The following is a 15,833-nucleotide window of genomic DNA, read 5'->3' as shown; positions in this document are numbered from 1 at the left end:
TAAGCTATCAGCAATCTCTTAAGGAATGCTTAAGCTACTAATATCACTAATAATGAAGTAATAAAAATTAAATGAATATCTGATTAATCAGTGATACTAGTTTGTTATAAGGTTTTATATAGCCCAGGCTCACATCAATCTCTGTAAGTAGCTGAGAGTGACCTAGAATTTCTAACCCTCTTTTTACTTTCCACTCAACTCTATTTATTCACTGGATCAAGATTCAGTATTTCTTAGTGAGTTAACTTTTATTTGTGGTAGTAGAAGAAATGTCTTAATATTTTTTTTATGATTGTTTCCTCCTTACTTAACATTTAAGCATCTTGACTGTCAGTTACTAAATGCTATGAATACATAATAATCATTAAGAATCCCATTTGTGGCACATTTCCTACCTTTTTACTATTCAATCCCAATGCCAGTAGTCTTTAGATCATGAGTATGTATAATTTTAAATTAAAATAAATCCATAGACAAGTTTCTTTCAGGATTTTATTGTGCTCTGGAATGAATGATTACAATGTCGTGTGACACATTCAAACCAATAATCACATGTATTACGAAAATGGACAAAGGACAGTGAGCTGACTGGTTCTTTTTTGGATCCTGGTCCTGGTGTTAGATAAATGTCATGAAAGACTTTTAGATTGTCAAGGAAAATTACTGTTTTGGAACTTTTCTCTGGTGCAAATGCATGTCATGAGTCACTAATACCCTCAAATTGTAAAATTCTTAAAAATAGATATCACTTTTCTATGCCATGGAATCATTTATAAATATGTAATAGTTTCTAATAAATAGGAAAAACTCACCTATGGAATCTTGGGCAACACAAGTGGTTAAATGAGATATATTTTATATTGATAACCATTTTACCATGAGCATATTAATAGCAGTATAAGTATTTTAGTAATATCAAATTTGTACTGTCATTATACTATATTTTAAATATAAATAATAAATATGTATGTGTAAACATGTGAATTATAAAATATCCTAATATGTACATTGTTAATACCATACATTATCATGGTCTTAAATGTATCCTACGAACTTACTGAAGTTTCTAATTAGTAAAAATTGCCATGTATATATCTTCCTCTGAAACTTCTTTTTTTAAAAAAATTTATTAGTTTTCTTTTCAGCAAATAGAAGCAGTTTGGTACCATTGTTTATGCTTATCCATGACCTACCCCCTTCCAATGGCCCCTCCTTGTTGATGTAAATGGGTTATGCATTGTGGAGTTACCCACAGTTATTGGTACGATAAATGTCTCTGTATATCATGACCCAACATGTGACCCTGACATTCTTTTTGCCCCCTCTTCCTCAAAATTTCCCTGAGCCATGTTGGGTTCATTTTTGGTCTGCTTCAGTGATGAGGTGTTGGGGGCCTCTGAGGCTCTGGCTCTCTGATTTGGTAGGAGTTGATTTTTCTCTGTGTTATTCTCCTTCACCTTTGTGCTGGTATCCGGTTCATCAGGAAAACAACACCCTTGCTTGTTTCACCAATTTTCCTTAGTTTCAGTCAGGCCCCTTTTGAGGTATGATGGGGCAGCTCTCTCCTTAGGATCTGCATCTATCTAAAAAAGAGAAGCAGATTCTCCAACCGAGAGTAAGTTAGCACCCGGAAAATTGAGATAACACTTACTTTTTTGATAGAGTTTAATAGGTATAGGCCCTCTTGTACCTCACGATTGATGGTAGCTTGATATTGGAAAGTGGGCTTATGGTTGGATATGTTTCTGACTTGTTTCCCAGCTCCAACTATGGGTCCTGTACCACTGAGGGGATCAGTTAGCCAAATCAAGAGCAGTTGGTTTCCCACCATGGCTGTGTGCTACTATTGCACTTGTGTGGGCATCACACCAGGTTATTTGTTGCTAAGTAGGTTAGAACATGAGTTGCTTGGACAGATGTTGGTCATTTCCCCCAGTCGCCCATGTAGCACCTTCTGGCACTAGACACGCTGACTGTCTGAGGACTGACTCTCTCCTGGCTTCCAGCCATGCCATTCCATTTTACATGTCAGCTGTGTATGTAGTCTTCAGCAATAGGGTCTTACCACTGACTTTTGGTGGGTCATCAAGTATTCTGACAGAAGTCTGTCATTATTTAGGAAACCTTGTAGGTTTCTCTGATCAAAAGCTCATTGTGGATGATAGTCCCATGCTGGTAGTGGGGGTTACAGGTCAGTGCCCACTAAGAAAATGAGGAAAATCATAACTAATATGCAAGAGTTAGGGAGAGAGAGGGGGGAGGGGAGAGGGAGGGAGGGAAGATGTAGAAGATTTAGGTTAGACTTGATCCTACCCTCTCCAGTGTCTTGTGGTTCAGGTGTTTCCTGAAATGGTTTAGTGAAGGTTCAGCCATTTGGTCTGCCTTTTAGGAAGTAGAATTTTATGGTACCATTGCCATTTGGGTCCAGATTAGTGTTTCCCACACCTTTGATGCCCTCCCCTCTCTCCCCATCCATCCTAGTGTCTAGTCCATGCTTAAGAAAAATGTTCATCATCCCTAATCATCAGAGAAATGCAAATTAAAACAATTATGAGAATCCACCTTACCCCAATAAGGATAGCAAAGATCAAAAAATGAGATGAAAATAAATGCTGGTGAGGATATGGAGAAGCAGGAACACTCATTCACTGTTGGTGGGAATGTAGGATGGTACAACCACTTTGGAAAGCAATATGGAGACTCCTGAAAAAGCTGACTATAGAGATACCAACAGACCCAGTTATACCCTTACTGGGCATCTACCCTAAAACCTTCAAACCACAGGCCAGAGAGATTTGCTCAACCATGTTGTAGCGGCTCAATTCATAATAGCTAAGAGCTGGAATCAACCCAGATGTCCATCACTAGAAGAATGGATAACTGAGATGTGGTATATCAACACAATGGAATTCTATGCAGCAGTAAGAGAAAATGACAAAGAAATTTGAGGAAAAATGGTTGAACCTGGAACAGATCAATCTCAGTGAACTTACCCAATCACAGAAAAAAAATCTACACATAGTCTCATTCATCTACAACACCTAACCTGAATCTACCCAAGATACCTTACATACCCAGCAAGCACCTCTGAAACTTCTTATTCAGGTCTCTGTTTCACATTGTTAGTGGGTTGTTTGATTTTTTATTGTTTAGGTTTTAGAGTTCTTTGTAGATTCTAGAAAATAGTCCTCTGTCAGTTTTATAGCTAGCAAGAATTTTCTCCCATTCTGTCGGTAATCTATTGGCTCTGCTTATAGTATGTTTGTCTGTGAAGAAAACTTTTCAGCTTCATGAGATCCCAATGGATGAGTGATTGTTTAATTTCCTGAGCTACTAGGGTTTTGCTCAGAAAATCTTTCTCCACTCTTATGCTGTGGAGAGTTCCTTCTATTTTTTCTTTCAGTGGTAGAAGAGTTTCTGGTCTCTTATATTGAGGTCCTTGATTCATTTGTATGTGATTTTTGTGCGTAGCAATATGTGTGGGTGTAGTTTCATTTTTCTGCATATGGCTATCCAGCACCATTTGTTGAAGATGCTGTCTTTTCTCCAATCTATGTTATTAGGGCCTTTGTCAAAGATCAAGTTGCTGTAGATACTTGACCTAAATTGTGGATCCTCTATTCTGTCCCATTGGTCTATTATCTTGTTTTACGCAAATACCCTGCTGTTTTTGTTACCATGGCTTTGTAATACAGCTTTAGATCAGATGTGGTGATGCCTACAGAGGTGTTTCTTTTGCTAAGAATATACTTGTATATCTGAGACCTGCTGCCATTCCATATGAATTTTAAAATCATTTTTTCTATCACTGTGAAGAATGATCCTGTTTTTTATGGTATTGCATTAAATGTGTATATTGCTTTTGGTAGGATTGCCACTTGCACAATGCCAATTCTGCTTATCCAAGAGTATGGGAGATCTTTTCATCTTCTCAATTTTTCCTCAATATCTTTCTTGAGTATTTTTAAAATGTAATTATATATGTATTTTATTTGCTTGGTACCAGACTCACAAAGTGGGGCAGAGAACTAAATAGGGAGTTCTCAGAGGAAGATATACAAGTGGGAAACACACATTTAGAAAATGTTCAAGGACTGGAGAGATTGATTAGTGGTTAAGATCGTGCTTGGAATCCTAAGGACTTTATTTCAATTTTCCAGGTCCCACATAACCCAGATACATGTGGTGGTGCATGTGTCTGGAGTGTGTTTGCAGTGACTGGAGGCCCTGGCACACCTATCCTCTTTCTGTATGTCTCTTTCTCCTTCTCTCTGTCTCTAATATATAAAGAATACATAAAAATATATCTCAAAAAAAGAAAAAAAAATCAATATCCTTAACCATCAAGGAAATGCAAATTAAAACAACTATGAGAATCCACGATAACCCCATAAACATTAACAAATCAAATGAAAACAAATTTTGGCAAAGTTGTAGAGAAATAGGAACCCTCATTAACTGTTGGTGGGAATGTAAGCTGGTATAGCCACCAAGGAAATCAATACGGAGATTTCTTAAAAGGTTAATTACAGAGTTATTAACAGACCCAGTTAGTTCTTTACTGGGCATTTACCCTAAAAACTCCATGCCTCAGTTCAGAGATACTTGCTCAACCATGTTTATAGATGTTCAATTCATAATAGCTAAGAACTGGAGTTAAGCCAGGTGTCCATCATAGGATGAATGGATAACCAAGATGTGATAGATCTACATGATGGAATTCTACTCAGAAACTAGAAAACAAATGACAGAATGAAATTTATAGAAAAATTATCATACTCAGATCATACTCAGTGAATTTACACAATCACAGAAAGATAGTTGTCACATCGTCTCACTCATTTGTGGTTCCTAACCTGGATCATCCCAAGATGCTGACATACCTAATAGGTATCTCAAGGTCTGGACAATTAGGGAGGGCAGGGCTTGAAGAGAGGGTGAGGGTGAGGGGGAGGTGGACACAAAGCTGAACCCAAATGGAGCTGGTATCATAGAATCCTGTATTCTGGGAGACAGACTAAAAGTTTGAACCCTCAACAGGACCTTAGTGAGAGAATCTGAATCAAAGAACCCTAAAGAGAATGAAATGAAGCCTAATCTTAAATTTCTCCTGGGTCTTTTCTTTTTCTTTCTCATTTTTTCTATTTTCTTTTATTTTTCATCTTTCTGTTCCCTTAATGCTGGTCTGGAAGTCTCAGTTCCAGGATATGAATAACACTAGCAATGAGCTGTTGATCAGAGAGACCTACAAGGTTTCCCCTCAAAAGATAGACTTCTGTCAGAGCACTTAATTACCAACCAGAGGTTAATGATGATATCTTACTGCTAAAGACACCATATGTTGTCAGTACAGAACATGGAGAGATCTGGCTGGAATGTGGAAGAGAGCCAGTCCCCTGTTAGCCCATCTAGTGCTAGGAGGTGTTACATGAGCTCCTGGGGAAAAGTGGCCAACATCTAAGTAACTAGAGGTCTATGCTACTCAGAAGCAAAAAACGTGACATGATGTTCAAACAAGTGCAATGGTGGCACATAGCCACAGTGGGTAACCAACTGCTCTTGGGTTGGCTAAAAGATCCACTCAGTGGAAAGAAACCCATATCTGGAACTGGGAAACAGTTAAAATCATGTCCAGATAAATAAGTTTGCTTTCCAATATCAAGATCCCACTAATGTTGATCTACAAGATGGTCCACATCCATTAAATTCTTTCTAAACTAATGATGGTCATGCATAACACTTCACGAGGCCCCAGCTGCAACCATAGAAGAATTGGGAAAGTGAGCAAGAGGGCTGTTTTCTTGGTAAACCTGATATCAGCACAAGGGTGAAGGAGATAGACACTGAGAACACTGAACTCCTACCAAAGCAGAGGTACCTAGAGCCAGTCACTGAAGTAGACTTAGAACACACCCAACATGGCCAAAGGAATTTCATGGAAGAGGGGGCAGAAAGATTGTTAGAACCACAAGTTGGGACATTATGCTCAGAGGCATTTCATCTTCCCCATAACTGATGGCTGTCCCCACAATGCATTACCCACAATCATCATGACATGCATCCACAAGGAGGAGGGTCCATTTGGAGGGGTGGCAGGAATGAGGGAAAGGATGGTACCAACATGTTCTGTTTACATACTGAGTATGCCAATAATTAATAAAAAAAATGCTAGGGCTAGTGGCATGGATTAGTCATTAAGGCACATGCCTACAAAGCCCAAGGACTGTTGTCCTATTCTCTCAGGGCCCATATAAGTACAGGTGCATCTGGAGTTTGTTTGTAGAGGCTGGAGGCCCTGCCATGCCTAGTCCTTCTTTCTTTCCCCCTTAATCTCTCTGTCTCATTCTCAAGTAAATAAATTTTAAAAAGTTTTAAAAACCATTTAAAATTATTGTTAAAAATGCTAGAGTGCAAAATAAATTGAAGAGAGAGTTCTTCAAGAAATTGCAAAATGAAAATAAAAATGAAGTGGAAACCCATATAACTATCTTCAACACTGAGACGAAACAAGAGGAAGTACACATGTACAAAAGGAGAGACTGAAAATAAACTTTTGCTACAGAAATACAAATCATGAATTCACAAAATCTCTGCTAGATGTACTAAGTTCTCTCTTTCAAACACCACTATGAACAGAGAATTATGATCTATCTTTCTTCATAGTGAAAGTTTAACAACCACTGAGTAGTGTATGTTGCCTTAAGCAAACAATGCAGGCAATGGCTTTATATTGTAGTCCAGTAGATCCTCCAGAGTTTCAGCAAGTTATTCTTCAGAATTATGTGTAGAAACTTCATCTATATTACTCACTTAATTTTGCTTTATTGTGATGCACATGAAAGAGTGACTCCTAGTCAGAGTTTAGGTATAGTATATTTAAATGTGAGTGTAACCATGAAAGCTACTATTACATTTACAAGTTTGTGCTGTTACAAGTTAGGATATATATTGTTCAAAATAAAATTTAAAATTACAGTTTTTTCTAACTTGTATTACAGAGATTAGTATAAATGTTAACGCATGTTAAGTTAGAGTCAGCTGAAGATTAAATTTGTTGGCTGTACCTTTAAAAAATAATGTGAAAGAAAAAAATAGTTCCTTCTTACGGGATAGATAAAAACGGTTTGTATTTGAGTTAAAAAAAAATGTTATCAAGCAATGAGTTTTCTTTTAATGAAAACCAAAAAGTTTGCTTAACTCTCATTAGATCATAAAAAGCAATCACCAGCTGGAGAGGAAACAAGAGTGCATGAATTCATGGAGCTACATCCTGCACAAGTGTCAACAGAAAAAAAAGAAAACAACTTTAATATATTCAGAATTATGAAAATTTTATTACTGTTTAATAAGTGCTCCCTGTCAAACCAGTAATTTTCCATGACTAAAGAATAACTTTGGTCTTTTGGTCTTATTCTCCTTTTGCTAGAGTGAAGGAGACTGACTTTAATGATCATTTTGAAAGTAATCATTTGCTTTCAAGTTGGGAGTCCATGTATGTTTATACTTTCTCTTACTTTTTGGCAGAATGTCTCAAGTAAATCAATACTAGTTATAAATAATGGCACATTTCCATTATTATTATTCTTTATTGTTAGGACAACGAAACCACAGGTATTTACTAACTCTAGGTATCATTTGTATTTTAACTTTTGGAACCTGGTGTTGCAACTTTTATAATTAAATCATAATTCCACTAAATTGACTGCATGGGCTATTCATGAAATTATCGTTTTCTCTAATATGAAATTAGAAAGAATAATTATTAAAATTAATTACTAAAATATATTTATAGGTTCTGCTTCATCATAAATGGCTGTATGAGGCAGTTATGTAATTATGCCATTTTTTCTAGAAAATATAGATTAAAGATATAAATAATTTATACATAGATTTTTCTTTTCTTTCCTTTTTATTTTTCAATGTAGGTTCTCATTGTAGCCCAGGCTGACCTGTAACTCACTGTGTAGTCTCAGGGTGACTCAAACTCACCGTGATCATTCTATCGGTGCCTCAGAGTGCTAGGATTAAAGGCACTGATTTTACAAGCTTTCAAATTCAAAATTCTTATACTTATGGCTGGAGAGACAACTTAGCTGTTAAGGCACTTGCCTGTGGAGCCTCAGGACCCATGTTTGAATTTCCAGATCTCATGTAAGTATAAGCCAGAGCACAAGCTAATACAAGATAACAAGGTAACACATGCACACAAGATGGAGCATGTGGATTTTGATTGTTGTGGCTGGAAGCCCAAATTTGCCAATTCTCTCTCTGCCATAACAATATACTTTTTAACAATCTCTATCATAAAACTTTCTTCATAAAATTGGGGGAAAAAACGTAATCTAGACATGGTGCCTGCTATGTGTTTCTTGCTGTTCTATCAATGTGAGAAGTTTGCATGGGCAGTTTGTTTTTTCTCTTTTTCTTCCTTTCTTTCTTCCTATTTCTTTTTTTGGTAAATATCCCAAAAGTGGACTCATTTGAATGCATATTGGAATCTTCTCCTAAACCTGAGTTGAGGCTCTCAGCGACAAGATACACACAGCAGCTACTTTGCTAACTGTGCATTTCCATTATGTAAATAAGGTAATGCATCTATTTATCCCTACAGAATGTAACCGAGAACTGTGAAGAAATAAAGCAAACCAGAATGTGCCTGGAAATAAATTTACAGAGGCTTTTATGCCTGGTTATCAAACTCAAACAATTATATTCCTGAAAGAAGGAAAACCACCCCTTTTTTGCATTGTAAATAGCCTCACAAAATAAAGCAAGAACCCAAACAACCACTTAGTTTGATAAAATATGTTACTTCAACTTAGGTATATTTAAAGCCAAAAATATTTTAGCATGCCTACTTTAGGAGAAGTGCTGCATCAATCAAATTCCTCTCTATTTTTAGTCTACATAATTTTACATATTTCCCAATAAACTATTATACTAAGGTATATGACTTTGGGGAATTTACTGAAACAATTTTATTCTGTTTTCTCCATAGTCATTTACGTACACATAATGTAGCTAATTTTCTCACAGCGAGTAGATAAAATACAGCACCTTTTACTTTATCACTTATTTCTCATATCTTGTAATGCTGATTGAATTGGAATTTCATTAGTTATAATGGAATTTCAAATCCTTACTGTGTTCTTGTTGCAAAGTCAAAGTATGTGCCCCATCTTTTCATCATTCATTTTTGTTTGTTTGTTTTATTTTTATTATATTTATTTGAGAGCAGCAGACAGAGAGAGAAAGAGGCAGATAAAGAGAGAGAGAGAAAAAATGGGCATGCCAGGGCCTCCAGACACTGTAAATGAACTCCAGACGCATGCACTCCCTTGTGCATTTGGCTAATGTGGATCCTCGGGAATCGAGCTTCAAACCAGTGTCCATACGCTTCACAGCCAAATGCTTAACTGCTAAGCCAGCTCTCCAGCCCACATCACTCATTTTTGAACCATGATAGTAGAGAATCTGTGATGGAAAAGCATCTATTTTTTTCTCCATTTAAGCATATTCCACATTTTTAAAGTAGTTATGGAAGGGAAAAGGGAGCAGAAAGTTTTCATAACTTGTATTATTATAAGCTAGCATCATAAGCTTGAAGCCAGACAAGTAGTTCATTCAATTATTCCCTCAGACATGCTTTCATATGATACTTGGATAGCTTTCACATATCTGGTTGGTAGATCATAAGCAGTTCTCTCATTGCAAATGATTTTTTTTTTTCTCCTACTCTTTTTTTTTATGGGTTTCTTTTTTTTTTAAATTTAATTTATTAGTTTTCATTTCAGTGAATACAGGCAGTTTGGTAGCATTATTTAGGCTCATCTGTGATCTACTCCCTCCCATTAGACCCTCCTTGTTAATGAAAATGGGTAGTGCATTGTGGAGTTAGCCCCCAGTTATTAGTATGATAAATGTCACTGCAAATCATGACCCAACATGTAACTCTGACATTCTTTCCGCCCCCTCTTCAGCAAGATTTCCCTGAGCCATGTTGGGTTCATTTTTGGTCTGCTTCAGTGCTGAGGTGTTGGGGGCCTCTGAGGCTTTGGCTCTCTGATTTGGTAGGAGTTGATTTTTCTCTGCGTTGATCTCCTTCCCCTTTGTGATGGTATCCGGTTCACAGGAAAACATCACCCTTGCTTATTTTGCCAGTTGTCCTTAGTTTCAGTTGGGCCCCTTTAGAGGTATGTTGGGGCAGCTCTCTTCTTGGGATCTGCATCTATCTGGAAAAGAGAAGCAGATTCTCCAACGGAGAGTAAGTTAGCACCCGGAAAATTGAGATAACACTTACTTTTTTGATAGACAGTTTGATAGGTGTAGGCCCTCTTATACCCCGTGATTGATCGTAGCTTGATATTGTAGAGTGGGCTTGTGTTTGGGTATGGTTCTGACTTGTTTCCCAGCTCCAGCTAAGGGTCTAGTACCACTGAGTGGATCAGTTAGCCAAATCAAGAGCAATTGATTCCTCACCATGGCTGTGTGCCACTATTGCACTTGTGTGGGCATCACATCCGGTTATTTGTTGCTAATTAGGTTAAACAATGTGTTGCTTGGACAGATCTTGGTCATTTCCCCCAGTCGCCTATGTAGCGCCTTCTGGCACTAGACACGCTGACTACTCCTACTCTTTAGATTTTTAAGCTACATTGTAAGGCATCATGGGTGGACATACAGATAAATATTGTCAATTTATTGAATTCTTATTAGCAATATATTGTTGTAGAACTCATTATCTACACATACAATGACCTTAACTCAGTTTAATAGACACTCTTTCCCATCATGAGATTTTAAATGTTTTTTTTTTTTTTTTAATTTTATTTATTTATTTGAGAGCGACAGACACAGAGAGAAAGACAGATAGAGGGAGAGAGAGAATGGGCGCGCCAGGGCCTCCAGCCACTGCAAACGAACTCCAGACGCGTGCGCCCCCTTGTGCATCTGGCTAACGTGGGACCTGGGGAACCGAGCCTCGAACCGGGGTCCTTAGGCTTCACAGGCAAGCGCTTAACCGCTACGCCATCTCTCCAGCCCTTTAAATGTTTTTAACAAGCACACAGCACACATATTTATAAAACCTTTGGTTGAACTGTTAATCATCATTATTTAATCATACTGCATTTTAAATATATACATATCACAGTTTATGACTATATGTAGCTACCATTTGTCAACTACAACTGAAGCATAAAACCAAGTCTTTGCTATGTCATAGTTTCTATGGCTTGAGAATACAGTGCTTGTTAGCTATTGGAGAATCACGTTTTAGTTCACTTGTATAGTACTGTTTATGCACTTTTATGTATCTTATGACACAATCATATTTTCACTTACAAAGAACAATTAGAGAAAACTGTTTTCTTTTAAGCTATATTCTATTTGAGTCAATTTATATTTTTGCTTAGTTTTAAGCAAAGATAATTTAGAAATAAGAATTTAAGCGAAGAAAACTAACTACCCAAATGTGACTGAGCCAAAGAAGCAATCCAGAGAATAGAGTCCTCCACAGAGTTCAAACTTCATGAAATCACTTGAATAGGATTATTAGTGTTGCTCTAAATAACAAACTTGAATAGTTTTGCTGCAAAATTTGTTGAGTGAATTTCTTGAATTTTTTCTTAATCTGTCATAAATATATTCTCTCTTCAACAGATGCTTTGCTTGCTCCATTTCTTTCTGTAATGAACATTAATGGTATCTGTTTAATTTTAACCTGGTTTAAATCATTTGCTGCTTAACTAAGGCCACAAATATGTCATTATTGATTGTTGTTTCTCCATAAGCTTCACTAAAACATGCAATCAAGTTGTTATTATGTTGATTACTTGATTTATTAATTAGGAAATAGCTTTAAATGTCTCTTTGGTTTAAATTAATGAGTTTATCAATCAAAGATATTAGCATCAGACAGAAATTTATATTAGATTAACTAAATATATTGAACAATATATAACATAGATAAGAAAGCATTTTGAACCAAAAAAAAAAATGCATGCAAAAGGAAGAAGAAAGGAGAAATAAAAAAAAATTGCTTGAAATTTCTATTGGGATATATATGTCATTACTAGAGGATCAGAATGTGAAAATTGTTTCAAGGAGACAGTGATATTCTTTGCAAATGACGTTGTTTACAGCTGCCAACACATGTGGGATGATGGTGTCCATTTTTTTTTTTTTTGTCTGAATGACTATAAAAGATGAATCAATAATATGCAGTATACAAACAAAGAAACAAACAAACATTTCACCAGAAAAGAGACTCATACTGAAAATGAAACTGTGGAAAAAATAGTGTCCATACCAATGGAAATTCAAGGCCGGGAGTAACTGTCTGTATTATACAAAATAAAATAAAACTAAGCTACAATCAATCAGTAGCCAGTGTGGTAGTGCATGCCTATAATCACAGCTATGTGTAAGGCTTTGCTAATAGGATTGCAAGTTCAAGACCTGCCTGGGAAGCTTATAGACCTCCTATCTCAAAAAGTAGTAAATAAATAAGACATGGCTAAGTAGTAGAACGATTATTCAGCATATGTCATACTTTGAATTCAATATGTAGTATTGGGAAAAAAGTTAAACAGGCTGAAAAGAATTCATAGAATTCATTATAATGATGACCAAGGAAGAAATTCAACATATGAGAATTGTTAATGAGTGTAAACTTTATGTTTGTTCCTAAAATGAGGAATAGCTAGAGTCCAATGCAATAATAATTATGGACATTACACCCATTCTCATTAATCAAAGTATCAATAATAATAATAAAAAAACACAGATCGCTGGGCATGGTGGCACATGACTTTAATCCCAGCACTTGGGAGGCAGAGGTAGGTGGGTCGCCATGAGTTCAAAGCCACCCAGAGACCACATAGTGAGTTGCAGGTTATCCTGGACTAGAGTGAGACCCTACTTCAGAAAAAAAAAAAGAAGATAAAAATTAGTACATAAGTAAGTAAAATAAAAATTGCAGAGAAATGAATTTTTGTTTCTTGAAAAGATCAAAAAAATTACAAACTTTTATCCAGCTACAGAAAAATGAAAAGAAAGGTACACTTAAATAAATCAGACATTAAAAAAGAGACATGACTACCCATAACACATAAATGAAAAGGATCATGAGGCATCTTTAAGCACAACTTTAAGTTGATAAATTGAAAAAGTGAAAGAAAATTTTCAATAACAATAGTTGAGCAAAAATAAAATCAATACCACTAAAAATATCATTAGCATATTAGCTGTGAGAACAGTTTTTATTAAAAAGATAAAAAATAAATGGCAAGAACTTTAAGAAATAAAATCAAGACTCTTACACACTATTAGTGTGTACATCAATTGCCATAGGCATTGCAGATTTGTTTTAGTACTATACACCATATTTGACATACTATGGAAGTTCCTCAAGAGTTAAAATAGATCTATCATATATTCCAAATATATATATAATATGCCAACAAAACCTTATATATCTGGCTTTACTGCAGCACTAGTTTCGATAGCTAAGATAGGAAATCATTTAGATACTTATTAAAAATTAAATAAAGTTTTGGGGTATTACACAGTCATAAATAAGATGGAAATCTTGTCATTTGCAGTTAAATGGGTAGAATTGAGATGTTAAATGAAATGTTTACGACCAAAAGACATGTATTGCAAACTATATTTCATGTGTATTGCCAAGTGTTTTATGTTGAACTGAGTATAGAATAATAATTATTTAAGGCTAATAAGTGTGTGGAGTGTATGGGAATAAACAGAAGTTAGCAAGTACCAAAACACAGTTCTGTCTAAGGAATAAACTATAGTGGTTTTTGTTGAAGGACAAGTGCGTGGCTGTGGTTCACAATGCTCCATTTTATATGTCATGAAAACCTGGTTGGCAGCAGGGTAAAGGCTCCACATATAGATAAATGACAAAGAATCAATGCATTGTTACCTGTGCATTTAAAATACTTCACAATCACCTTTTGTACAATTCATCTGAACCAACTGAAATGAGACATGACCATAAGAAAGGGAAATGCTAATAACTCTGTATTGACCACTGTGTCACATGATATCCCATATGTATACCATTATACCTTAGTAAAAGTAAACAATTTGTGGTCAGGTCCTGATATGTTATGAATCCAAGGAAATTCTAACTTGACTTCAGGTAACCTGGTATATCAGTTGCTTTCCTATTGCTGTGAACAAAACTAGACCACAAACAACTTAAGAAGGAAAACGCTTGTTTTGACACATAGTTCCAAGGGGTTACATTCCATCATTGTGGGGGGAGGGTTGGCAGCAAAAGCAGAATCAAGCTGTTCACAGTATAGCCAGAGTCGGTAAGAAGAGAATAAATAGGAAGTAAGGCTAAGCTATGAGAACTGAAGTTCTTTTTTTTTTTTCTTTTCTTTAATTTTTTAAATGTTAATTAGTTTTGTACTTAGTGAATACGGTCAAGTTGGTACCATGGTTAGCCTCTTCCCTGTCCTCTGCCCTCCCTCTGGCCCCTCCTTGTTGAGGTACAGGGGTCATGCATTATGGAGTTAGCCCTCAGTTATGGGTAGGAGGAAATGTCTCTGTGTATCATGACCCAATATGTGCCTCTGACATTCTTACTGCCCCCTCTTCCACAAATTTTCCTGAGCCATGTTGGGTTCATTTTAGGTCTGCTTCAACGATAAGGTCTTGGGAGCCTCTGTGACTCTGGATACCTGATTTGGTAGGAGTTGATCCTCCATGTGATCTCCTTCACCCTCATGCTGGTACCAAGTTAACCAAGAAAACAGCGCCCTTGCTTGTTTCACCAATTATTCTTAGTTTCAGCTGGGCCCCTTTTGAGTTCTGCTACTAGTGACCAGCTTCCTCCAGGAAGTCTTCACCACCTCCAAAAGATTTCACAACTTTCCTACAAAACCACTGTTTGGGGAAGGAATAGTCGAAATCATAAGCTTGTGGAGGACATTTTATACATTTCACATTCAAAACACATCTGGTATGAATATGATATAATTTTCCTGTCCAATCAAATAAAAAATCAACTGTACCTCTTCTTAATTACATAGACATAGGCCTTAAGCCTATGATGGGAACCTCCTGAAGGCTTAAATGCTGGTATGTCAGTTCCATCATATTTTTTTTTCTCAAACCCTATTTAGGGTTGCATGGATTTTTTTAATGTTTTAATGTCAATGAATGAAAACAGAAGGCCTTCTGATGATTAAAATTAATTAATTTATGTATTTACTGTGGCAATTTTACATATAACTTATGCTGGGCCAGGAGTCACTATGTGTCTGCAAATGATTCCTAACTCTGATTTTCTTTTCTGTGATTATATACCATCATCTCTGGCATACCAGAGGTGTTCTAAGATAAAAATATCCATTAGTTTGGTGCAGAGGGTAATGGTTTAGATAGATCATGTGGGGTTTACACAGAAAGTATTTGTAGGATAGTAGAAAGATTGTTGACAAAAATATATAGATGCAGGCTGGAGAGATGGCTTAGCAGTTAAGGCATTTGCCTTCAAAGCCAAAGGATCTAGGTTCGACTCTCCAGGAATCACGTAAGCCAGATGCACAAGAGTTGTCCAATATATCTTATTATAACTAAAACAATGGTAATTTCCACAGACAAATTATATAAATTGATTTTCTAAAATATCAGCTTGAGTACTTCTTTGGAGATTTTGTTAAAGATGTTTTATTGCTGATCTTCAAGCTTTACAGTGAAGCATCTTTATTTATATATTTTTGGTTCAGGTCATTTGTCCTTGTTTTACAAATTAGTAATAATATGGAAAAAAGAAAGGACATTTAAAATACAAATAAATC

Source organism: Jaculus jaculus, chromosome 2, assembly GCF_020740685.1.
Source record: "Jaculus jaculus isolate mJacJac1 chromosome 2, mJacJac1.mat.Y.cur, whole genome shotgun sequence".
Taxonomy (NCBI): Eukaryota; Metazoa; Chordata; class Mammalia; order Rodentia; family Dipodidae; genus Jaculus; species Jaculus jaculus.
This window is presented reverse-complemented; position numbering follows the sequence as displayed.